The sequence below is a fragment of the Moschus berezovskii genome, chromosome 17, assembly GCF_049115385.1.
Source record: "Moschus berezovskii isolate FMDL1 chromosome 17, NW_MosBer_1.0, whole genome shotgun sequence".
In the NCBI taxonomy this organism is placed as follows: domain Eukaryota; kingdom Metazoa; phylum Chordata; class Mammalia; order Artiodactyla; family Moschidae; genus Moschus; species Moschus berezovskii.
This window is the reverse complement of record NC_142476.1, coordinates 39,799,486-39,823,304: the sequence shown is the minus strand read 5'-3', so window position 1 is coordinate 39,823,304 and position 23,819 is coordinate 39,799,486. Positions and strand designations below refer to the sequence as shown.

The 23,819-nt window shown below is 46.9% G+C and overlaps 1 protein-coding gene and 1 long non-coding RNA gene across 3 annotated transcripts in view; one reads left to right on the top strand and one right to left on the bottom strand.

The window, feature by feature from the left end:
- Positions 1 to 1,006, bottom strand: part of TMEM51 (transmembrane protein 51) — a 62,538-nt gene extending 61,532 nt beyond the window's left edge. The window contains exon 1 of the mRNA XM_055419256.2: positions 494 to 1,006. The gene's annotated coding sequence lies outside the window, so the exon portion shown is untranslated. The remainder of the gene's footprint in view (positions 1 to 493) is intronic.
- The window catches only part of LOC129551372 (uncharacterized), a 76,477-nt gene continuing 53,663 nt past the window's right edge, over positions 1,006 to 23,819 (top strand). Inside the window, exons 1-2 of one of the 2 annotated variants that reach the window (XR_008685062.2) lie at positions 1,006 to 1,704; positions 3,559 to 3,630. This is a non-coding gene — a long non-coding RNA (uncharacterized LOC129551372). The remainder of the gene's footprint in view (positions 1,705 to 3,558; positions 3,631 to 23,819) is intronic. The other variant, XR_016039606.1, reaches the window with a different exon arrangement.

The following is a 23,819-nucleotide window of genomic DNA, read 5'->3' as shown; positions in this document are numbered from 1 at the left end:
ACACCTACTCTGCTCACACCCCATTCGTCACCCTTTGCCTCTAGTACCTAAAACACACACACTCACGAACCTAAATCCCTTAAAAGTCTCCATTTCCAAAAAGGATTAAGGGATGGGGGAAAGGGCCTCCTTCGGGCAGCGCCAGAGTAGTTTCCTGGGACCTAGTGAGAAGTTCTGCCCTAAGCACCGGGGGAAGATGCCTCTTTGGCTACGGGTTCGGAACTGACAGGCGGATGGCACCTGTCCCCCCTACCCCAACAGGGAGCCCGGAGGCCGGCTGTCTCCTCTCAGCCGAAGCCAGCTGGCCCCAGCGCGATGCCCGGGAGCCGGGTGGTCCAGAGGATGCGAGTACAGAGTTCCTCCGCCGCAGACCCAGGGCAGGAAGCTCGCAGACGATCCTACAGACAGACCCGGACAGCTGTCGACTCCCTCCGGGGCCCCGAGGGGAACAGTCCGTCCGCCGGGCGCGGCGGGGCGGAAGGCGCAGACTCACCCGGGCGGCGGCGGTTCCAGCTTGGTCTCCGTCGGGCGGCCGGGGGCTGGGGGCTTCACGACCCCGGCCCCCTCCCCTAGGCTGCCTCCTTAGGGTGCCGCGACCCCGGGGCTGGGGGATCAGGGGAGGCTCGGTCGAAGGAGCACGGTGGCGGAGAGTGCGCCGCCAGCTCTCGGACTGGGATGGGGACGCAGGAAGCGCTGCCCCTGAGCGCCGGCGTGCGGGAGGGAGGGACCGAGGGAGGCGGAGGGCGGTGCCCGCCCCGAGTGGCCTCCTGCCCCGGGAGGCACCGCCCACCAGCCGACCCTCCCCCTCGGCCCTCCGGGAGCCCCGGGGCACCGAGCCCCAGCTGTGAGGAGAAGACACCCACTCCCCGGATCGGCTGGGGGAGGGCGGGCCGGGGGCGATGGACCCCAAGAAGTTGGCTAACCCGGGATGAGGGGGAGAGAGCAGCCTGCCCCTGCTCCCCGGGGCAGCGTTCGTGTGGCGCCGGGTGGGAAGGGCGTGTCGGCCGGGAGTCCGGGTTTTAAGTGTCACGGAGACCAGAGAGTCCCTGCCAGATCCGGTGCGAGTGCAGAGGTTCAGCTCCGCCGGCCCGCCCGCCGCGCCTTTCCAGGTGGGGCGCTCACCTGGCCAGCCGGTGCGCCGGCCTGCCGGCCTGCTGGCCTCTCCTCCTCCCCCTCCCCCTCCTGGGGAGGCTGCCCTTCCCTCTTCACCCTCGGGCAGGGTCTGGGCGCTGGGCCCCGCCCGCACCTCCCAGGACTGGTCCCTGCAAGGTGACTGATGGGCGGAGGTAGGAAAGGAGGAAGCGAGTTTTTGAAAAGCGAGTCATCTCAGGTCCTCGACCTGCCCCCACCCCCCACCCCGGATCCCCTGAGCGCCCTCCGGGTCGCACACTTGAGCATTGGTCGGGGTGGAGCCCAATCCAGGAGCCTGCGCCCGAGCCCGGGATAGGGGCGCCCTGGCTCGTGCCTTCCCAGCTGGCGTCTTGTCTCCAGCTTTGCCGAGGACTCGCGCACGGAAGCTCCAGTTGGTGTACCGCCGACCAGGTGGCAGGCGGGTGGACCGCCTCTGCTTAGATCTTCAGAGCTGCTGCCCGAGGCCTGGTTTTGGGCAGGGTGAACCACAGCTCGGAGTGCACCTCTGCCCCCTACCTGGAGGTTTGCCCTAGAACTGCGCCTCTGGGACCCAGCCCGATTCTAAACACGCAGGTAGCTGCCCTCCTTCTCCTTCAATCTTACATTGTTTTGCTTTCCAAGAGAGGTCAGGTCGGGGTCCCTTTCTCCGAGTGTCCAACCCTTTGAAGTTCAAATCCTGAGAAAAGCTGATAGGCCATGTGTCAGAGAATCTAGCTGAGGACAGAAGGCGCCTCCTACTGGGAATCTGCCCTGTCCAGGATGGAAAACAGATACCCTGGTGGAAATGACAATCAGGTTCACTTTCAAACTGCCAGCTTCATGGGTACACATGACTCTCATGTGTGTACACCACAGAGTGGTTACAGGTGGGTAATTTTTCCCATTGCTGCTTCTTCACATGCCTGTGTGTATGTTAGTCCATTAGTCGTGTTCGACTCTTTGCCACCCCAGGAACTGTATCCTGCCAGGCTCCTCTGTCCATGGAATTCTCCAGGCAAGAATGCTGAAGTGGGTTGCAGTTCCCTTCTCCAGGTCTTAACATGCATGATAATAGTTCGATAGGACCTTAATGTCTACGAAGAGGTCAGTTTGGGGCTGTCTTGTGACTTTGAGAAGGAAAAGCCATTTAGGGAAACAGCAACGAGTCTCCCTAAGTATATCAATAACCGGTATTTTTCAATTCCTTACTGTGGACCAAGAACCCAGTTACCACCTCCTTCTCTTGCACCATCTTATTTAATCCTTAAAACAACCCTGCAGATGGTTATTGGTTATGCTCACTTTATGGAACAGAAAGCTGAAGCTTAAGGGGATGAGGTCATTTGCCCAAAGTCACACTTTAGGCAAATGAGGAGTATCGGGAGCTTGACCCAAATTTGTTCCCTCCAGAGCCTCTTCTCTCCCTACTATAGAAAAATCCCCCATCATGCTCTGGGTCCTAAGACAAGTTCCCCTGCATCCCAGTCTGTTACTCACGAAGAAGACACCGTTGTCACACTCTGCATAGTGATGTAATTCTTTACAAGTCAGTCACCTCCTCTGAGGACAGGGATTGCTGTGCTCCCAACAGTCTTTGCTTGATTCCCTGCAGGTGCTTAATAAATATTTACTGGTTGAATGAAAACTCCAAATAATATTATTTTAGCAAATGGGGAGAATGTATGTGGAGAAGGGACCTGTACAACAGGCTTCCATTTGAAAACTGTTTGTATCCATTGCACAGTTTAGACAATGAATTTGGGAACTTTCCAGGTTCCAAAGAAGTGATGGGAAACAGTCACATAGTCCTCAGATAAGACCAAGGATCTGGTTTTCATTTCACTCTGCAAGACTAACTTTGGAGAGGCCTGGGCTGGGGGTGATCATTTCAGACAGCTGCTTTAGCTCCTACCCAGAGGCAAAGGGCCTCAGTACTTTTCCATGCCAGGATCCGACTCTGGGTCCGCCCTGCTCTGCTGCACACCCAACTGGGCAGGCCTCATTTATCTGAGAATATCATCTTCAGAGTGTTTCTTTCAGTCAGGCTTAGCCTGGCTAATCTGGGGAGAGGCTGGAGAAATTCTCAAAGCTGAACCACGGGCAAAACCCAGAAGCTGGCAAAGGAAGCGTATTTCTCCTTGCCATCCTCCCCTCCAAGCCTCTTCCCTCAAGGTGGTGAGTGTCTCTGAATCCCACTGAGGAGCCTGACAATGTAACCACCACCTTATCCCCTTGTCAGCTGACAAGGGCCTGAGAAATGCCTTTGGGGAAAGAGCCAGAAAAATAAATCTCAAACAGTGGAGTTTCTGTTACTGTTACCATAATAGGCAGAGATGATGACAGTTACACCATCTACTGAGCCCTATGTTTCAAGTGCTCTATAAGCACTGTGTTATTCAATTGCTACAACAGCCTTAGAAAGAGAATTCTATTACTCCTGTTTTTCAGGTGAAGCTAAGACTCAGGGAAGTTATGTACTTGGATCCATTAGCAAGTGGTTGAGCCAAGAATTGAACCAAGGTATGTATTTGCTCTTAACCGCTATGCTAGAAACCCTGTGTGGCAAGCAGAGTAATGCCCAAAGATGTTATCCTGATCTCCAGAACTGTGAATATGTTACCTTACATGGCAAAAGAGACCTCGCATATATGATTGAGTTAAAGATCCTGAGATGGGGCGACTGTCCTGAATTATCCTGGTGGACCTCACGAGGTCACAAGGGTTATTTATTTATTTATGTCTGCATTGGGTCATCATTGTTGCTCTTGGGCTTTCTCTAGTTGCAGTGAGCTGGGGCTACTCTCTAGTTGTGATGTGCGGGCTTCTCCTTGCAGTGGTTTCTCTTGTTATAGAGCAAGGGCTCTAGGGCAAATGGGCTTTAGTAGTTGTGGCACACTGGTTTAGTTGACCTGCAGCATGTGGAATCTTCCCCAGTTGGGGATTGAACCATGTCCTCTATGTTGGTAGGTGGATTCTTAACCACTGGACCACCAGGGAAGTCCACAAGGGTTCTTATAAGGGAGGCAAGAGGGTCAGAGAAGATGTGACTCTGAAAGCATAAGTCAGAGTACTGCAATGCTCCCTCTTGCTGGAAGGGACCATGAGCTAAGGCATGTGGGAAGTCTCTAGAAGTTGAGAAGGGTCAGGAATGGATTCTTCCCTAGACCTCCAAGCAGAAGCACAACTCTGCTGACACCTAAATTTTAGCCTAGTGAGACCAATTCTGGACTTCTGACCTCTAGAACTGTCAGATAATAACCTCATGTTCAGAGATCAAATTGCCAACATCCGTTGGATCATAGAAAAAAGAAATTTCCAGAAAAACATCTGCTTCATTGACTATGCTAAAGCCGTTGGCTGTGTGGATCACAACAAACTATGGAAAATTCTTAAAGGGATGGGAATACCAGACCACCTGACCTGCCTCCTGATAAATGCAGGTCAAGAAGCAACAGTGAGAAATGGACATGGAACAATGGACTGGTTCCAAATTGGGAAAGGAGTACATCAGAGCTGTATATTGTCACCCTGCTTATTTAACTTATATGAATAGTACATCATGCGAAATGCTGGGCTGGATGAAGCACAAGCTGGACTCAAGATTGCCGGGAGAAATATCAATAACCTCAGATATGCAGATGACACCATCCTTATGGCAGAAAGTGAAGAGGAAGTGAAGAGCCTCTTGATGAAAGTGAAAGAGGAGAGTGAAAAAGCTGGCTTAAAATTCAACATTCAAAAAACGAAGATCATAGCATCCAGTCCCATCACTTCATGGCAAGTAGATGGGGAAACAATGGAAACAGTGAGAGACTTTATTTTCTTAGCTCCAAAATCACTGCAGATGGTGATTGCAGCCATGAAATTAAAAGACACTTGCTCCTTGGAACTAAAGCTATGACCAACCTAGACAGCATATTAAAAAGCAGAGACATTACTTTGCCAACAAAGGTCCATTTAGTCAAAGTTATGGTTTTTCCAGTAGTCATGTATGGATGTGAGAGTTGGATCATTAAGAAAGCTGGATGCTGAAGAATTGATGCTTTTGAACTGTGGTGTTGGAGAAGACTCTTTTTTAAAAATTAATTAATTAATTAATTTTATTTTACAATATTGTATTGGTTTTGCCATACATTGACTTGAATCTGCCATGAGTGTACATGTGTTCCCCATCCTGAACCCCCCTCCCACCTCTTGAGAGTCCCTTGGACAGCAAGAAGATCAAACCAGTCAATAGTAAAGGAAATCAGTCCTGAATATTCATTGGAAGGACTGATGCTGAAGCTGAAACTCCAATACTTTGGCCACCTGATGGGAAGAACTGACTCATTGGAAAAGACCCTGATGCTAGGAAAGATTTAGGACAGCAGAAGAAGGGGATAACAGAGAAGGAGATGGTTAGATGACATCACTGACCCAATGGACTTGAGTTTGAGCTCAAGGAGTTGGTGATGGACAGGGAAGCCTGGCATGCTGCAGTCCATTGGGTCGCAAAGAGTTGGACATGACTAAGTGACTGAACTGAACCTCATGTTGTCCTATGCCATAAAGTTTATGGTAATTTATTACAGTAGCAGTAGGAATCTAATAATCCTGCAAACTCAGCCATGTAGGTAGATGCTTATTTCACACATCTCTTCAACTAACTATTCACTGTAAAGCTCTTCTCATATGAGGCACTGTGATACAATCTGTATCATGGATTTAGAAAAAAGGTAGGATTATATCAAACCTCTCTGTTTTCTGAATCCTCTACCACTTATGAGCTGTGTGACCTTGGGCAAATATCTCATTCTCGATGAGCCTCAGTTTCTTCATCTATAAACAGAGTGATGCCAATAATACCTATTTTTCAGGACCAATATGAGGATCAGGTGAAGCAAAATTTGGAAAAGTACCTTATAAATGGTCCAGTGGTATCTGAACATGAGTCATTTGGAGCATTAGCTTGTCCAGCTCTGAAAGTCTGGATTCTAGGAGGATTGCATACTGTTCTGAGCATTTCTGGCATTCATTTTGACTTGCTCTGCTTGAATGAATAAGTAACTAATTTAAAGTATTAGACTATCTCTAACTGGTGACTAGATCTCAGTCTGTTATAAAGTAAGCTGAAAAATCCACCTACAGGAAGCGATCATCTTATAGAAAAACTCACATGTGTGCTTAAGAAGATGTGTTCAAAGATTTTCATTCATGATTATTTATAATGATGAAAAATTGTTACCAACCTAAATGCCATCAAAAATAGATATGCTAAATTCATTACAGCCCAGGCTCATACTGGAATACTATGCAGTCACGAAGAGAGAAGGACCTAGAGTTACCTCATGGAGATGAATATCTAAGATGTATCATTAACTGAGAAAAGCAAGAGACCAAGCATTTTGATGCCACACAAATGGCTTTTGAAAGAGATGGAGAGGGCTTCCCTGGTAGTCCAGTGGTTAAGAATCTGCCTTGCAATGCAAGGGACACCGGTTCAATCCCTGGTCCAGGAAGATTCCATACTTCATAGAACAATTAAGCCCATGCACCACAATTACTGAGCCCTTGCTCTAGAGCCCAAAGTGTGCAGCTACTGAGCCTATGTGTGGCAGGTGCTGAAGCTCACATGCCTAAAGCCTGTGCTCTGCAACAAGAGAAGCCACCGCAATAAGAAGCCCGCACACTGCAATGTAGAGTAGCCCCTGCTTTCTCCCACTTGCTGCAACTAGAGAAAGCCCATGTTCAGCAACAAAGGCCCATCACAGTAAAAAAATAAAATAGGTAAATAAATAAATCTTTTTCAAAAAGGAAAGAGATGGAGACACATATATTTGATTAAGCATAAAAAGTGTTCAGGAGGGATCAACCCAAAGCAAAACATAATTATCCTTAGAAATTTAGGAGAGGGGTGTGTGTGTGTGTGATGGGGAGGTAATTATTTTTTCAGTAACAACATATTTAATAATAAAACTTAGAAAAACAGACGGTTCAGGAACCACCTGTATGGTTCACCAAGAACACACCCTCCTTAGACTGCCCGTGTCTTCTCTTTCTTGCCATGGTCTTTCCCCACCTGCCATTCTTCCCTTGCTCGGTTCTAAACAGGGGACCCCCTCTCCTCACCTTTACTCATTTATAAAGTCTGAGAATCTGAGCAATGTCTTCACCTTGTGACTCTTACCAAAGTCAGCAGTAAATCACATACCGGTACTTGTAACCTGGCCTTCACCTGGAGTGGCTCACGCCCACCAGGAAAGGACGTGTCTTGTGTGCATGCATCATCTATGACATACCAGCCCAACCTCTCTGAAGGTTGAATCAGGTCTGTGTAGTGAGGAATTGTGCTCATATAGTACAAAGTGAAACTGGATCCTTGAAACCATTTCATCCCGTTTCCTGAAATTTTTTCATTCAAGAAATACACATCTCCCTGAGTTACCAATTTAATGGGGTCTGTGTAGACAGGTCAAATGGCCCAGAATGGAGCTGTTGAAGATATGGCTTGGAGAGCAGCTTCTTGGGACCCCTGAGCACAGAGAACAGGCAATTCTTTCTCCTTTTCACCCCATTTTCTTCTGTGCCCCCACCCTGCAGAAAAGCTTTCTCCAGACATCATAACCAGTCAGTTCATCCAGCTACTTCCTACCTGGGTTCCTGTTCCCAAGCTCTCCCCTTGGATCCATTCTCCTTGTTGAAGGGTCAGCAGTGTGAAACACAGATAGGGGCAATGGTTCCCCTCTGCCATTGGCATTAAGTCCAGGCTCCTTGACAAGGACACACAGGGACTTCATAGTCGTGCAGGCCCTTCTGATGTGTTCAGCCTCCTTACTCATGCCGCCTCAGGCTCCCTGCTCTGTCACTCTCTCTTCCGGTGGGTCCCTTTTCTATCAATGATGAAACCTTTCCCAGAAGCTCCCAGCAAACTTCCTTGATCACTCCCTTCCTGGAGCTGGGTCACATGCATGCGTGCATGTGTGCTAAGTCGCTTCAGTTGTGTCCGAATCTTTGTGGCACTTTGTGTCCACTCTTTGTGGTCGACTGTAGCCCACCGGGCTCCTCTGTTCATGGGATTCTCCAGGCAAGTATACTGGAGTGAGTTGCCATGCCCTCCTCCAGGGGATCTTCCCAACCCAGGGATCAAACCCTTGTCTCTTAAGTCTCCTGCCTTGGCAGGCAGGTTCTTTACCACTAGTGCCACCTGGGAAGCCCAGATGAGTCACATACCCGCTCCTAAATCCATCACAGTGAGGACCCTCCAGACTGGAGTAGATGTTCAGAATGTACCTGGAGTCAGTTGGGGCTGGTGCAGACACCTGAACCAAATGAAGACTACCAACAGGAGGAAGTCAGTGGTGGTCGGTAGCCCCCAGCAGGCACTAGAGCAGCCACCATTGGTACAGGAAGACCTCTGTGTTTGGCTGGCACTTGTCAAAGCAGAAAAACCCTCTGCAGAGAGAGTGGGAGAGAGATGCTTCCAGGATTCCTGCCAGCCTTCCAGTTCTTAAGGCTGAGCAGTATTCCTGTTTTACCAAGTTTCCTTTTTGCTTTAACTAGTCTGATGAGTTTCCGTTTCTTACAACAAAAGGACCCTAACAGAATCCTTTTGAAGCTTTTGCAAGCAGCCTGGAAGAGGGCCAGAGACCAAGCACAGATGTCCTAATCCTATTCCTGTTAGCTAACTGCTTTGAAACCATGAACAGCAAACACAAGGGCCCTGTGGGACTTGGATTTCAAGGAAAAACATTCATCTCTTGGATAAGTAAATAACAATAGCAGCCACAGAGCACTGACTATATGCCAGGCCCTATTCTACCCAACTTAAAAGTACTATCTCATTTCAGTTCAGTTCAGTTGCTCAGTCGTGTCTGACTCTTTGCAACCCCATGAACTGCAACATGCCAGGCTTTCCTGTCCATCACCAACTCCCAGAGCTTGCTCAAACTCATGTCCATCAAGGGGGTGATGCCATCCAACCATCTCATCCTCTGTTGTCCCCTTCTCCTCCCACCTTCAATCTTTCCCAGCATCAGGGTCTTTTCCAACGAATCAGCTTTGGCATCAGGTGCCAAAGTATTGGAATTTCAGCTTCAGCATTAGTTATTCCAATTAATATTCAGGACCGATTTCCTTTATGGTTGACTCTCAAGAGTCTTCTCCAACACCATAGTTCAAAAGCATCAATTCTTTGGCACTCAGCTTTCTTTATGGTCCAATTCTCACATCCATACATGACCACTGGTAAAACCATAGCTTTGACTAGATGGACCTTTCTTGGCAAAGTAATGTCTCTGCTTTTTAATATGCCCTCTAGGTTGGTCATAGCTTTAGTTCCAAGGAGCAGGTGTCATTTAATTTCATGGCTGCAATCACCAACTTCAGTGATTTTGGAGCCCAGGAAAATAAAGTCTCTCACTGTTTCCATTGTTTTCCCATCTATTTGCCATGAAGTGATGGGACCAGATGCCATGATCTTCGTTTTTTGAATGTTGAGTTTTAAGCCAGCTTTTTCACTCTCCTCTTTCACTTTCATCAAGAGGCTTTTTAGTTCCTCTTCACTTTCTGCCATAAGGGTGGTGTCATCTGCATATCTGAGGTTATTGATATTTCTTCCGGCAATCTTGAGTCCAGCTTGTGCTTCATCCAGCCCAGCATTTCGCATGATGTACTCTGCATATAAGTTAATAGGGTGACAATATACAGCCTTGACGTATTCCTTTCCCAGTTTGGAACTGCCTCATTTAATCATCCTCATAACTGCATAAGGAATATACTATAGTTCCCCCATTTTACAGATGAGGAAACTGAGATGCAGAGAAGTTAAATGACCTGATCAAGCTCACTCAGCTGGTAAGTGGTGGGGTCTTCCTATGACCCCAACATACCTGGAACCCATGCTCTCACCTACTTCTCTACCCTGGCTCGCATGTAAGTGGTGTTTATGATACCCTGAGGGACTTCTTGATTCAGGTTTAGAAGATGAAAGATGAACCTGGGGACAGAGATTCAGTTTCCCTAGAGGAGAGGGGCCCCCAGGAGGAGCACAGCCAAGTCTTCCACACCTGCCAGGGTCCTGGTGGCCCATTCATCTCTCCCAGGCTGCCGCAGTGGGTTAATACTTAGTGACATTGGTTTTTCTTGCTTTTGCTCTTTCCAGATCTTGATGCCTTTTACTTTGGGAAAAGCTTAGTTCAGCAGAAACACTTGTGAATTTCGAGAATCGGGAGTTTGAGTTGTAAGAACGTGGACTTTGAGTTTCTAACATGGAAGTCCTGGAGGCCCCTGGGTATAATGTTTATGTTATTAACAAAAGGTTTGGAGACTGAGACCCCAGAGCCATTTCCCCCAGCCCAGATAAGGTCAAGGGTCCGTGGGCTGGGGGCTCAGGGAAGGGGACAGAGCTCTCCAGGGACAGGGTCTCCAGAGAATTGAGCGGTGGCTGAAACAGCGACCCTGTGCTGTCTGGGTGAGAGAGTGTGGGTTGGGGGCAAGCCTGGGAGAATGTCTCCACCTACCCTACATGGCAAGGGAGCAGGGGGGTGGTCACATGGAGTGATTGGCAGAGGGGCCAAGACAGCCTTGCAGGGGGTTGCCAGACCCTGCCAATACCTCCAGTGTGCCCAAGAGGGCAGAAGAAGCAGAGAGAAGAGAGAGAAGCTGGGCCCAGAGAGGGCTTCCAGGAGGCCTAGGAGGGAACAACTGTCTTCTGCAAGACAGAAACAAGGCCACCTCAGCAGGTGCCAGAGAAGATGAGATCGCTGCTGCCCCCTGCCCAGGTCTTGTCCTTCGTGAGAGCTGCTGTTCCTCAAAGGGCTGTATGGTTCAGCTCCGCCCTCTTGTATATTTCTGTGTGAAGGAGGGTAACAAGGGTCTTCAGGAGACATAGAGGAGGCAGAGTGTGGAGCAGAGAAATAATACTCCTGCCCTTTCTGTATCCTCTTTTTTATTTATTTATTTTTGACTGTGCTGGGCATTCATTGCTACTCACAGGCTTTCTCTAGTTCAGTGAGTGGAGGGTACGCTCTAGTTGCGGTTCGAGGGCTTCTCATTGTGGTGTTTTCTCTTACTGAAGAGCATGGGCTCTAGGTGCTCGGGTTTCATTGTGGCGCAAGGCTTAGTTGCCCTGCAGCACATGGGATGTCCCCAGACCAGGGATCGAACATGTGTCCCTGCATTGGAGGGCAGATTCTTAACCACTGGACCACCAAGGAAGTCCATCTTTTTAAAAAAATATATATGTATTTAATTAATTTCTTTATTTGGCTGTGCTGGGTCTTGGTTGCAGCACGTGGAATCTTTAACTGTGGCATGTGAACTCTTAGTTGTGGCATGCGAGGTCTAGTTCTCTGACCAGGGATCGAACCCCGGCCCCTGCATTAGGACTGTGGAGTCTTAGCCACTGGACCACCAGGGACGTCCTTCTGCATCCTCTTTTAGACAGCCCACCTAGAAGTCTCTGTCTTCCACTATTTCAGCTCTCACAGCACCCTTGTTTCCTGCAGAAAAGCCTCCTAGTACTGAGAGAGTGGAGGTATGGCTTCCTGACTGTGCTATTATACCATAATTATGCATAAGGTTACCATTGGGGAAAAACACACAAGAACATACTAGACTGGGTGAAGAACACACAAGATCTTCCTGTACATTAAAACACACACACACACACACACACACACAAACCTTTCTGGGACTTCCCCGGCGGTCCAATGGCTAAGACTCCATGCTCCCAATGCAGGGGGCCCAGGATCAATCCCTGGTCAGGGAACTAGATCCCACATGTTGTAACTAAAAATCCCACATGCCACAACTGAGACCCGGAGCAGCCGAATAAATAAATAATTAATTAAATACAAATATTTCAAAAAATTTCCTGTGAATCTAATTATTTTGAAATAAAGATGTTAACCCAAACACATGAGGAACGCTGGGCTGGAAGAAGCACAAGCTGGAATCAAGATTGCCGGGAGAAATATCAATAACCTCAGATATGCAGATGATACCACCCTTATGGCAGAAAGTGAAGAGGAACTCAAAGGCCTCTTGATGAAAGTGAAAGAGGAGAGTGAAAAGGTTGGCTTGAAGCTCAACATTCAGAAAACAAAGATCATGGCATCTGGTCCCATCACTTCATGGGAAATAGATGGAAAAACAGTGGAAATAGTGTCAGACTTTGTTTTTTTGGGCTCCAAAATCACTGCAGATGCTGATTGCAGCCATGAAATTAAAAGACGCTTGCTCCTTGGAAGGAAAGTTATGACCAACCTTGATAGTATATTAAAAATCAGAGACATTACTTTGCCAACCAAGGTCCGTCTAGTCAAGGCAATGGTTTTTCCCGTGGTCATTTGGTGATGGACAGGGAGGCCTGGCGTGCTGTGATTCATGGGGTCGCGGAGAGTCGGACACGACTGAGCGACTGAACTGAACTGAACTGAACTGAACCCAAATAATATATAAGTAAAATAAATGAATACATAGAGACATAAGGAAGAAAAGAATTCTCAAAAAAATCCCCCAAAACCCACAAACAGCATAGTATTAGTATTAGTTGGTCAGTAGAGTCCGACTTTCTGCAACCCCATGGACTGTAGTCCACCAGGCTCCTCTGTCCATGGGATTCTCCAGGCAAAAGTACTGGAGGGGGTTGCCATTTCCTCCTCCAGGGGACCTTCCCAAATGTACATAAAGGACACTTCATTAATGTGCATTAGAGGATACCTCAGGTTAACCTGTTATAGAAAACTGTGTCTTGAGTCTTTAAATTCTATACCAATCTATACTTCTGGTTGGCCGATCCTAATCACCGGAGGAGATGAGACTCAGACCGCAAACTGGAGCTGGCAGGAAATGTAACAATTTTTCCATGACTCAGCCTAATTTATTTTACAAGCCCCTGTTCTGCCAGGTGCAGACATGTTCACCTCCCCTCCTTGCTGGGGTTGCTTCTGAGTTCTGAGAGCCTTGTGAAGTGCTGCCCCACTCGCCCCACTCTCTGAGAATATCAGGGGCCAATGCCTTCCACCTAGACTGGCTGCTGGCTGTTGGGCCCTGCAAACCCCGCTGAGCCATTCCTCATCCCAACTCCCACCCCAGGGTGGGCCCAGGGAAAACCTGGCAGGGAGACCAGCCCTACGTGGCATCTTTTGATCCATATGTAGTCCACAGATAGGTTTGATTTGGCCTATATAGTATTTTTTTAAAAATTTATTTCCTTGTGTCTATATGAGATGATGGATGTTCCCTAAACTTACTGTGGGCATCATTTTGTGATTATGTAAGTTAAATCATTATGCTGTACACCTTAAACTTATCCATTGCTGTATGTCAATTGTATCTTTTTAAAATTTTTTCTTTAAGTTTTTTGGTTTTTTGATGTGGATCATTTTGAAAACCTTTATTGAATTTGTTACAATATTGCTTCTGCTTTATATTTTGGTGTTTTGGCCCCAAGTCATGTGGGATCTTAGCTCCCACACTCCTTACATTAGAAGGCAAAACCTTAGCCCCTGGACAACCAGGGAAGTCCCTGTCAATTGTATCTCAATACAAGTGGAAGGGGAAAAAAAGAAAGAAAGAAATAGCACGTTTTCAATTTTTTTTTTTTTTTACAAAAACTTAGTTGCCAGTCTTTGAAAATTTAGGAGTTTTCACATAAGGATCTAGCTATCTGGAGCTGAGGGCTCTGAGCACTGGTCCCAATATAGCAACAATCTTGGGACTGTGTCATGGCTGCCCCTTTAGACCGGGCATGTGATTCACTGTAGATTTCCTATTATGCATCCAGTCTGGATTCACTCATTTATAAAAACTGCCGGTTCATGTAAACACTTGAGATGGCAACCTGCACTCTTCCATACTTCTGCCACTTTTGGGTCCCCCGGGACGATTTTTCTCCTGCCCTTTCTGGTGCAGGGAAACATTATGGAACTTAGATATACCTGCCAGATGAAACCTACTCTTCTGTCTAAGGTTCTACCGCTCTCCCTGGCTCCATAAGGAAAGAGACACCATGGGACACAGCCCAGGGCCCATATTGTCGGTTTGTCTTGCTTGCTTTCAGATTTGCCTTCCTCCTGCTCTGGAAAGCTTTATTTTTGTCTTAAGAGGCAGGAAGCCTTGCTAGTCCAGCATTTGGGTTGTCCCCCCAACCCCTCCCCTCAAGCTATTCTGTTGTCTGCATACACTTGTCCATTCTGTTTCCCTGACTTCCTAGGCTTTCAAAATTCAAAAGCAAGGACTGTTTTAGCTCTTTTTTTTTTTGCTGTGTCATCGCTTCCTGCACACCTATGATAACAGCTGCCTGAATTTTATGGGTGGAGAGGATCGTGAAACAATAAGAAAAACTGGGACCGAAGAATACCATCCGTTAAAACGTAACCCTTCATCATCTTTGTATCTGCCAGGTGCTGTGCTAAACACTTTACATGCATTATCTCATTTCAACCTCAAATTGGAAATGGAATGTTTGTCCAAAGTCAACGGCTAGTGGAGAAGGCAATGGCACCCCACTCCAGTACTCTTGCCTGAAAAATCCCATGGACGGAGGAGCCTGGAAGGCTGCAGTCCATCGGGTCGTTGAGGGTTGGACAGGACTGAGCGACTTCACTTTCACTTTTCACTTTCATGCACTGGAGAAGGAAATGGCAACCCACTCGTGTTCTTGCCTGGAGAATCCCAGGGACAGGGGAGCCTGGTGGGCTGCCATCTATGGGGTCGCACAGAGTCGGACACTACTGAAGTGACTTAGCAGCAGCAGCAGCAGTGGGGGGCAGAGCTGGAACTTGAACCCAGAGCCTATCCTCTTAGCCACTCAGTTCTCACAAAGGTATGGCTTTATTTCACCAACACCTTTTCTGCTTCTTGCACCTTCTGCACCTTCCCTGCCCTTCTGCACAGGGTCACGGCCAGTCACAAGCTCACCTGGGCCAAAGTGAAAGGCCATTGGTCGAACTTTTCCAAGGCCCGCCTATCCCCTAGACGATTGGCAGAATGGCTGTGACTGACAGGAGACCGTTATTGACATAGAGAAATATATTGACCCTCCTCGCGCCACTTTAACCGCTGTAAGAGAGTCCAGACAACAGGGGCAGCTCAACTCCCTGGAGAAGAGCAGGGATAAAAATGGAAGGCTGAAACAAGAGGCCGAGTCTGAGAGTTGGCAGATCCAGTTACAGGGAAAAGTAAATGGTGGCTGAGGTCAGTTTGTAAATCAGCAGCTTGAAAAGCTGGACAAAGCCATTTCTGAAAATCCAATTATAATGCAGAGCCTAGAAGGTGCCCTGGGTTTCTGCTCAGCTCTCTGCAGACCGTCACCCCATGTCCCTTGGCTGTCACCTGTCAAAGGGCCCTGAGCAATCCAAGAGCTTGCTAGTCACTGGGGCTCAGAGGGCAGCTGTTTTCTCTAAGCGCTTGGGCAGGAAGGCATTCATTCCTTCCTCATCTCTGATGCACAGGCGCACCTGATAAGCCATCTGTACCTCCAGCCCTCCACTCAGCTCTGCTCTGAGGCTTTCTGCAGCCAGTGGGCTGGGTACAATGAGTCTGTGCAACCCTGGGAAAAGACAGACCTACCCCATGGCTTTGGATTTTCCCAGAGGTTGCATTCTGCTAGCTTGGCATGTGGACCTGTTTGGACAGCACTATCAGGCTAACTGGTCCTCTGGCCAGAAAGGGAGAAAGTGGTTTTCTCTACGCAATTCAATGTAATTCAGAGTTTCAAATTTTGTATTAATTGGGATCATGATCTTTTCCTGTTAGAAATGTACCCATTTCTTTCACCTTATATTGTTGTTTAGTCACTAAATCATGTCTCTTTTGAAACCCTATGGACTATAGCCCGCCAGACTCCTCTGTCCATGGATTTCCCAGCACTTATATTTAGACTCGTGCCTGTGTGAGGGAGTCTAGCTTGGTGCTGGGCACATGGCCCTGTAGTTGAGCTGCCTGAGATCAAGTCCTGGCTCTACAGTTACTGACTGCAGTCATCTATCCCTTTGGAGCCTCAATTTCCTCATCTGTAAAATGGGGTCAGCAACAATCCTGACAAGATGACATCTGTGAAATGAAGCAGCAAGCAATGAAAAATTGCTCTGTACAAAGAGGCCCTTATTGTTATTGGAGAGAAATTCCCAACGTGAAAGAAACCATTCTGAGTCAGGAAGGGGGTGAGTAGATGGGGTCTCTGCCCTGAGGCAGGAGTCACTGGTCCCAGCAGACCTCTGATTTGAGTACCAAAGACCTAGTCCTGGTAGTTGAATTCAACTCTCCAGTCTTATTTATTCGTTTAATTGGCTGTGTTGGGTCTTAGTGGTGGAACTTCAGATCTTTGGGATGTTATGCAGGATCTTTCATTGTGGCGCACAGACTCTAGTAATAGTGGTGGACTCCAGAATATGTGGGCTTCAGTAGTTTGGGTACATGGGCTTAGCTGCCCGCTGGCATGTGGGATCTTAGCTCCCTGACCAGAGACTGAACCTGTGTCCCTTGCATTTCAAGGGGGATTCTTAATTACTGGACCACCAGGGAAGTCCCTCTCAAGTGTCTTGGTTGGTACTGGAGAACCAACTGTAGATGCTCTGGAGAATTCACCCAGAGACCCACAAAGTCCAGGAGGAGAGTGCCAGGCTGGGATTTTCTCTCCATCTCATCCAGGATTATGGAATACTGTGTGGGGTGGTAGAGAGGAGGGAAACCAGCAACAGATGGAAGAAGGGGGCCCTTTCTACGGCTCTGGCCCTCAGGAAGGAGGGTGGGGGACGGGAAAGAGTAGGAGTGTAGTGGATGAGTGATGCAGTCTAGACCCAGAAGCAGCTGTGCCCTGTGCCCTCTTGGCTTCTGGGGACCAGGCTTCTCAGAAGGGGGAAGCAATGACCAGATATGCTGAGTTCTGAGTCAGTGACCCTATGAGCTGACATGGGTGGTGGAAATTGCCACCCAATCTGTGGAAATCCCCTACAGATGGGTGGCCGAAAATCTCCTTGTGCTGTAACCCTCCTTTGTTCCAGGTCTTTTACTTATATTTATTTCTTCCTGGGCTTCCCTGATAGCTCAGTTGGTAAAGAATCTGCCTGCAATGCAGGAGACTCTGGTTTAATTCCTGGGTCAGGAAGATCTGCTGGAGAAGGGGTGGGCTACCCACTCCAGGGTTTTTGGGCTTTGCTTGTGGCTCAGCTGGTAAAGAATCCGCCTGCAATGCAGGAGACCTGGGTTTGATCCCTGAGATGGGTTACTTATATTTATTTCTTCTTTTATTACCGAAGCATAATTTATATTCAGTGGGGGTGTAAAAGTCTTAAGTTTTTAAGTAAAACTCAGAGATTTTACTTAAGTTCATGTCCGTAGACCAACTACCCAGATCAAAATCAAGAGCATTTCCAGAACCCAAGAAGGCTACCTTTTTACCCTGTCCCAGTCCAAACAGCCCCAAGTAACTTTAATTCTAACCTTCATCACTGTAAATAAATATTGCCTGTTTTTGAACTTCAAATAAACAGAATTATACAGTATGTATTCTTTTTTGCCTGACTTCTTTCATTCAATATTGTGTCTGGGAGATCCAGGTAAGGCTTTTGTAGGGCTGTACTTTATTTCTTTTTCATTGCTATATAGTATTCCATGGTCTGAATATACTATAATTGATATTTTCATTCTTCTGTTGATAGACTTTAGGTTTTCTTCTAACTTGGGGCAATTAAGAACAAAACAGCTATGATCCATTTTGTGCCTATTTTTGGTGTGTAGAAGCTCTCACTTCTGTCAGGCATATACTCTGGAGTGATTCCAGGCCTTATAGACATTCAGTTTGTAAATGCTTCAAAATAAGGGAAAAGGCACTACTGTGTTTCCCTCCCACTCCCTCCCCTGACATAGGTACTCTGGGGTTTCAGGTGTGAGGTTCTGAGAAGCAGAAAGGAGAGAGAGGGCACCCCACCACAGCAATCCCATTAAGAAGATGTGAAAAGATGTTGCTCACTTGCCAACAGCATTTCCCCTTTCAAAATGTCATCTGATCTTTCCTGGCAATGTGCATGAGAGATTCTCTGAATCTTGGGAGAAAGTATCCCCCTTCCCCTCCTGATGGTGCCTGTTGAAGTGCTGACTGTCCTGTAGTCTTCAGAGATGATCAGATCCCTCCTTCCTATTTTACACGTAGGGAAACTGATGCCCAGGGAGGTGACTGATGAAAACCTCACAACTGGTAAATTAAAGGGTCCAGAACATGACTGATGGCCTCTAGGGGCCTCATCTATAAATTGAAAGAAAGGGATTATATTCAGTACTGAAAGGGGATCAAACTAGTCCATCCTAAAGGAAATCAACCCTGAATATTCATTGGAAAGACTGATGCTGAAGCTCCAATACTTTGGCCACCGGATGCGAAGAGCTGACTCACTGGAAAAGACCCTGATTCTGGGAAAGATGTAGGGCAGGAGGAGAAGGGGACGACAGAGGATGAGATGGTCACCGACTCGATGGACATGAGTTTGAGCAAACTCCAGGATTCAGTGAAGGACAGAAGAGCCTGTTGTGCTGCAGTCCATGGGGTCACAAACATCTGTATTATTCTGCGTGGAGACTATAGATGACAACAAGGACAGAAGCAGGGAGATACCGTTTAGGAGGCTATGACGATAGTTCAGTGACAGATGATGGGGCTTGGCCAGGAAGGGACAGTGGAGGGAGACAGATCCTGGTAATGTTTTGATGTCACACCAACAGGACTTCCAGTAGGTGAGCATTGGTCCTGGCAAGAGACCTTTGCACCTTAAATGCAAAGCATATGTACTTTGCGCAGAGGGCTACTACTGAGTTTCAGGTACAAGGTCTTTCTCATTCTTCTAGATCCTTTTTTCAGTTTCCCTTTCCTATCGTCTGCAGAGAAAGTCTTACTCTGTCTCCTTCCAATGTGGGATGGAGCCCTTCAGCCAAGTAAATGTCAGTGTGCATGTGTGTGCGTGTGTGCGTGTTTGGGGTGGAGAGGTCGCTTTGTTTTTTTTGCCATGCTCGGTCTTCATTGCTGCAAATGGGCTTTTCTGTAGTTGCGGCAAGCGGGAGCTATTCTCTACTTGTGGTTCTCAGGCTTCTCACTGTGGTGGCTTCTCCTGTTGCAGAGCACAGGCTCCAGGTGCTCATGCTTCAGTAGCTGTGGCATGTGGGCTTAGTTGCTTTGTGGCATATGGACTCTTCTCAGACCAGGGGTTGAACCTGTGTCCCCTGCGTTGACAGGTGGATTCTTAACCACTGGACCACCAGGGAAGTCACTATGAGTCTTCCTTTCCTGTCCCTTTACCTGCTCCCCCACTTTCTCTTTTCTCATTTAACAAAGCTCTAACTGCTCACCAGGCCTACAAGTGCCTGCCCAAGGGCACTTCCTCTAAGGATGCTCTCTGGTTGTTGAAGACACTCCAACCCCACTGACGTTCCTCCTTTGACTCCTGCCAGCCTGTCCCACCTCTGGGCCTTTGCATGTGCTGCTCAGCCCTGCTTTTTCAGTGGAGTTTTTTCCCTATCTTTCAGGTCTCAACTCAGATGTCACCTCCTCAGAAAGGCCTTCTCTGATATCCTTACTGGAATTCAGTCACCCTAGGTACCGTTGCTGCTTTCTTCAAACATACCCTGATTTGTAATGATTTATATATTTGCTTTGGCTTTCCTGGTGGCTCAACGGTAAAGAATCCTCCTGCCAATGCAGGAGATGCAGGTTTGATCCATGGGTGATCCCTGAAGAAGAAATGGCGATCCACTCCAGTATTTTTGCCTGGTGAATCCCATGGACAGAGGAGCCTGGTGGGCTACAGTCCATAAGATTGCAAAGAGTTGGACATGACTTAGCAACTAAACAACAACAATAACAATTTGTTTACTTATTGATGGTTTCTTCCCTCACACTGTAAGACATTAGAAGATCAAGGAGGGAGTTAGTTTTGATTACTATCAATTCCTCAAGTACCAAGCTCAGGACCTAGAGGGCAGATTAGCAGGAAAGTGGAGCAGAACTTCTGGGATGGTCTGAGTGACCCCTCTTCCTAGTATCCACTGCCCTTGGGCCATTTCCTGGACACAAGAGAGGGCTGACCCTGTATGACTGACAGTGGGGGGATGGTGGAGGTGACAGCATGTGCCTTCCCTGCCAAATACATGTATATGTATATTTAAAGCAGGGGTCCCCAACCCCTGGACCATGTTCCCAGTCCATGGCCTATAACGAACTGGGCATGGCAGGAGATGAGCGGCTGGCAAAATTGAAACCCTCCCCTCCTTCCACCCTGGTCTGTATGTACATTCATATATATATACACACATTATGTAACATATATGTTATATATTGAATATAAAATCTCTTACTGGTTCAGCTTCTCTGAATCCTGACTGGTACATAGGCCATCAAGGATATGGGGCTTAGTGCCAAACTATCTGGGTTCAAAGCCCAGGTCTACCAGTTACCTGCTCTGGGACTGTGGATACTTTTTTAGGTTTTTTTGCCTTGATTGCCTCATTATAAAATGGGAATTACACCTACCCCCTTTTTGTCGTGTGTATTAAATGAATTAATAATTTAAAAGGCAGCGAGAAGAGTGCCTGGCACATGGAAACACTATGTGAGTGTTAGCTGCAGCTTTTGGAACTTAGCATATAACAGGTGCTCAATAAACATTCTCCAAACTCATGGCTGTCTGATGAATGAGAGGGGCCACCAGTCCTTGGGGCTTCTGAGGTGGTGCTAGTGGTTAAAGAACCCACCTGCCAGTGCAGGAGAATAAGAGACCTGGGATCGATCCCTGGGTTGGGAAGATTCCCTGGAGGAGGAAATAGCAACCCAATCCAGTATGCTTTCCTGGAGAATCCCATGGACAGAAGAGCCTGGCAGGTTACAGTTCATAGGGCCACAAAGAATTGAACATGACTGAAGTGACTTAGCACGCACGCACCGGTCCTCATATGCCACACTCCTTCCCAGGGTTGCTTCAGAGTTCCAAGTCTTTATGTGCAGGTAGGCTTAAAGGCTGTTTCTTCCCCCTTTCCTTCCTCCCTCCCTCTTTTCCTTCCTCCCTGTCTCTTTCATACATACACTAAAAAAAATATTCATTTTTTCTCTGAAATTAAAATTTAACTGGGTGCTAAGTTTTCCTCTATTTTATCTGGCAACCCTAAACATGCTATATCTTCTCAGAGGCTTAGTGAAGTCACTTCTGTGTGTTAACCTGGCCAGGTTCTACCCCCGGTTATTCAATCAAATGCTAATATAGGTGCTGTTGCAGGCATATTTATAGATGTTATCAAAGTTCATCATGATTGACTTTAAATTAAAGTGTGTTAGTCTCTCAGTCATGTCCAACTCTTTGTGACCTCCGGCTCTTCTGTCCATGGGATTTCCCAGGCAGGAATACTGGAGTGGGTTGCCATTTCCTTCTCCAGGGGATCTTCCTGACCCAGGGATTGAACCTATGTCTCTTGCATTACAAGCAGATTCTTTACACAGCGAGGCCATTTAAGTAAAAGAGATTATCCTAAATAGTCTGGGTGGGTCTGATTCAATCAGTTGAAGAGAGTATAAGCAGAGCTGAGGCTTCTCTGATGAAGCAAAATTCTATCCGTGGAACCTGCGGACAGCAACTTCTGCAATTGATTTCCTACTTTATTGTTGTCTTTTCCATTAGACTGTAAGCTCCAGGGACTTTTTGATTCAGTGAAATATCCCCAGTGTCTTAACACAGTGCCTAGCATGGAGCAGGTGCTCAATTAAAAGTTTGCTGAATGAGTACACAATGGTCAGGCCTGAAGGGGAAGCTGACTCCAGAATAATGGCTGACAGATTCAGTCTTCATGATGTAAGTCTTGGGGTTTCCACTCCCGTAAAATTAGGACAATGGCAATACCTACCTCCTGAAGTTACTATCAGGATTAAATAAGTCAATATCATGCAAGTATTTAGAATAAGACCTGGGAAGGAAGCACTGTAAAATTATTGCTAATTGGGAAAACAGATAATCAATTTTTGTTTTGAGCAGGAGTATCAGCTACTGTCATTATTTAAGGTTCACAGCATACCAGATACTGTACTAAAATCTTCAAAAATTTTTTTATTATTGGAGTATAGTTGATTTACAATGCTGTGTTTGTTTCAAACAATTTTCAAACACTTTGGTGTTAGTATACAGCAAAGTGAATCAGTCATACATATACATATATCCATTCATTTTTAGATTTTTGTCCCATGCAGGCCATTACGGATTATTGAATAGAGTTCCCTGTGCTATATAATAGGTCTACTTTAGATATAGTATTGTGTGTTTGTCAATCCCAATCTTCCAATTTCTCTCTCCCCCTCCTTACTCCTCAGTAACAAGTTGCTTTCTATATCTTTAAGTCTATGTGATATCTCTTATATGTGAGATATTTTAAAAGGATACAAATGAACTTATCTATAAAACAGATATAGAGTTACAGATGTGCTAAAATATCTATATACATGATCTTGTTATTTTCAACACCTTACATTTTCCAACCAAAAATAGATAGCCTTGTGAGGAAGTGAGTTTCCCCTCAGTGGGAAGGATGCATTTGTGTGCTATTTGTATTGGGCTTGCTGTCTTAGAGGTGGCCGTGTCAGGCTTTGGTGGGTGTTGGGGGTGCAGGCTGGCAGGATGAAAGGTCTGGTAGAGTTTCTCTTCCCTCTGGTATGGGTCAGCCCTGTGGGGGCAGCCCCAGCTGTGTTGGCAGCTGTTAAAGCCCAACATCCAGTGGCCCCAGCAGTTTCTGTCCAATACAAATTAGGTGCCCAACCCTCTTTGATTTGTCTGGGACTTTCCCAGTTTTAGCACTTCAAGTGCTGTATCCTGGGACCCTCCCTTAGTGCTGGGAAGATTGGAACAATTGATCATCATAATTCAAGATGACCTAGAGGTGTCCTGACATGTGAGCTGAGCACAGCAATGGAGAAAAAGTGTAGCTTGGCAGGTAGTTAGCATCTGAGACACTTGTAATCATGTAGAAATGCTTTATTCACCAGTAAGAGCTCAGGGGCAGAAGCCCCCTTCCAGGCTGATACCAGTCTAGGTATAGTCCAGTGAGTGAGCTGGGATGTTAGGTAATGTAATAAGACATCTATGTCATTTCAAGTCTTAGAAAACCAATCACAAATTGACTTAAACAGAAAATGAAATGTAAAGTCTGTGACTATAACCAGCTTCAGGTATGGCTGGATCCAGGGCATAAATGACATCATCTAGATAAGGTCTCCATCTCTTAGCTTTCCTACTTTCTGTGTTGCCTTTATCTCTCTTTCATCATGGTGTCCCTGGTTGCTCTAGGGCTGACACCTTCCCAGGTACAAGGGGGAGAAAGAGAGATTCTCTTGGCCAACAGTGTCAATATAAATCTTTTTGGCTCTGATTGGGCCAGATGCTCATTGCTGGACCAGTCACTGGGAGTGGTGGGGATGGGGGGCGCAGGCAGGAGAATGGAACAATACTCTGATTGGCTTAGCCGAGCTCGCATGTTCCATCAAAACCACAGGGTCATGGCACCTGGGATATGGGGCCAGGTGGGTTGAACTTGCAGCTATGTCCAAATAATGACGATAACAATAGCAGCCAACATTTGCAGAGGACTTAATCTGGTCTCAGTGGCAAGAAAGAGGCAGGATGTCTGGGAACTTGGCTACATAAACCTGTTAAGGCGTTTTAGGACACTCTTACTTGAGAGGGAGTTTGGATTGAAAAATCAGT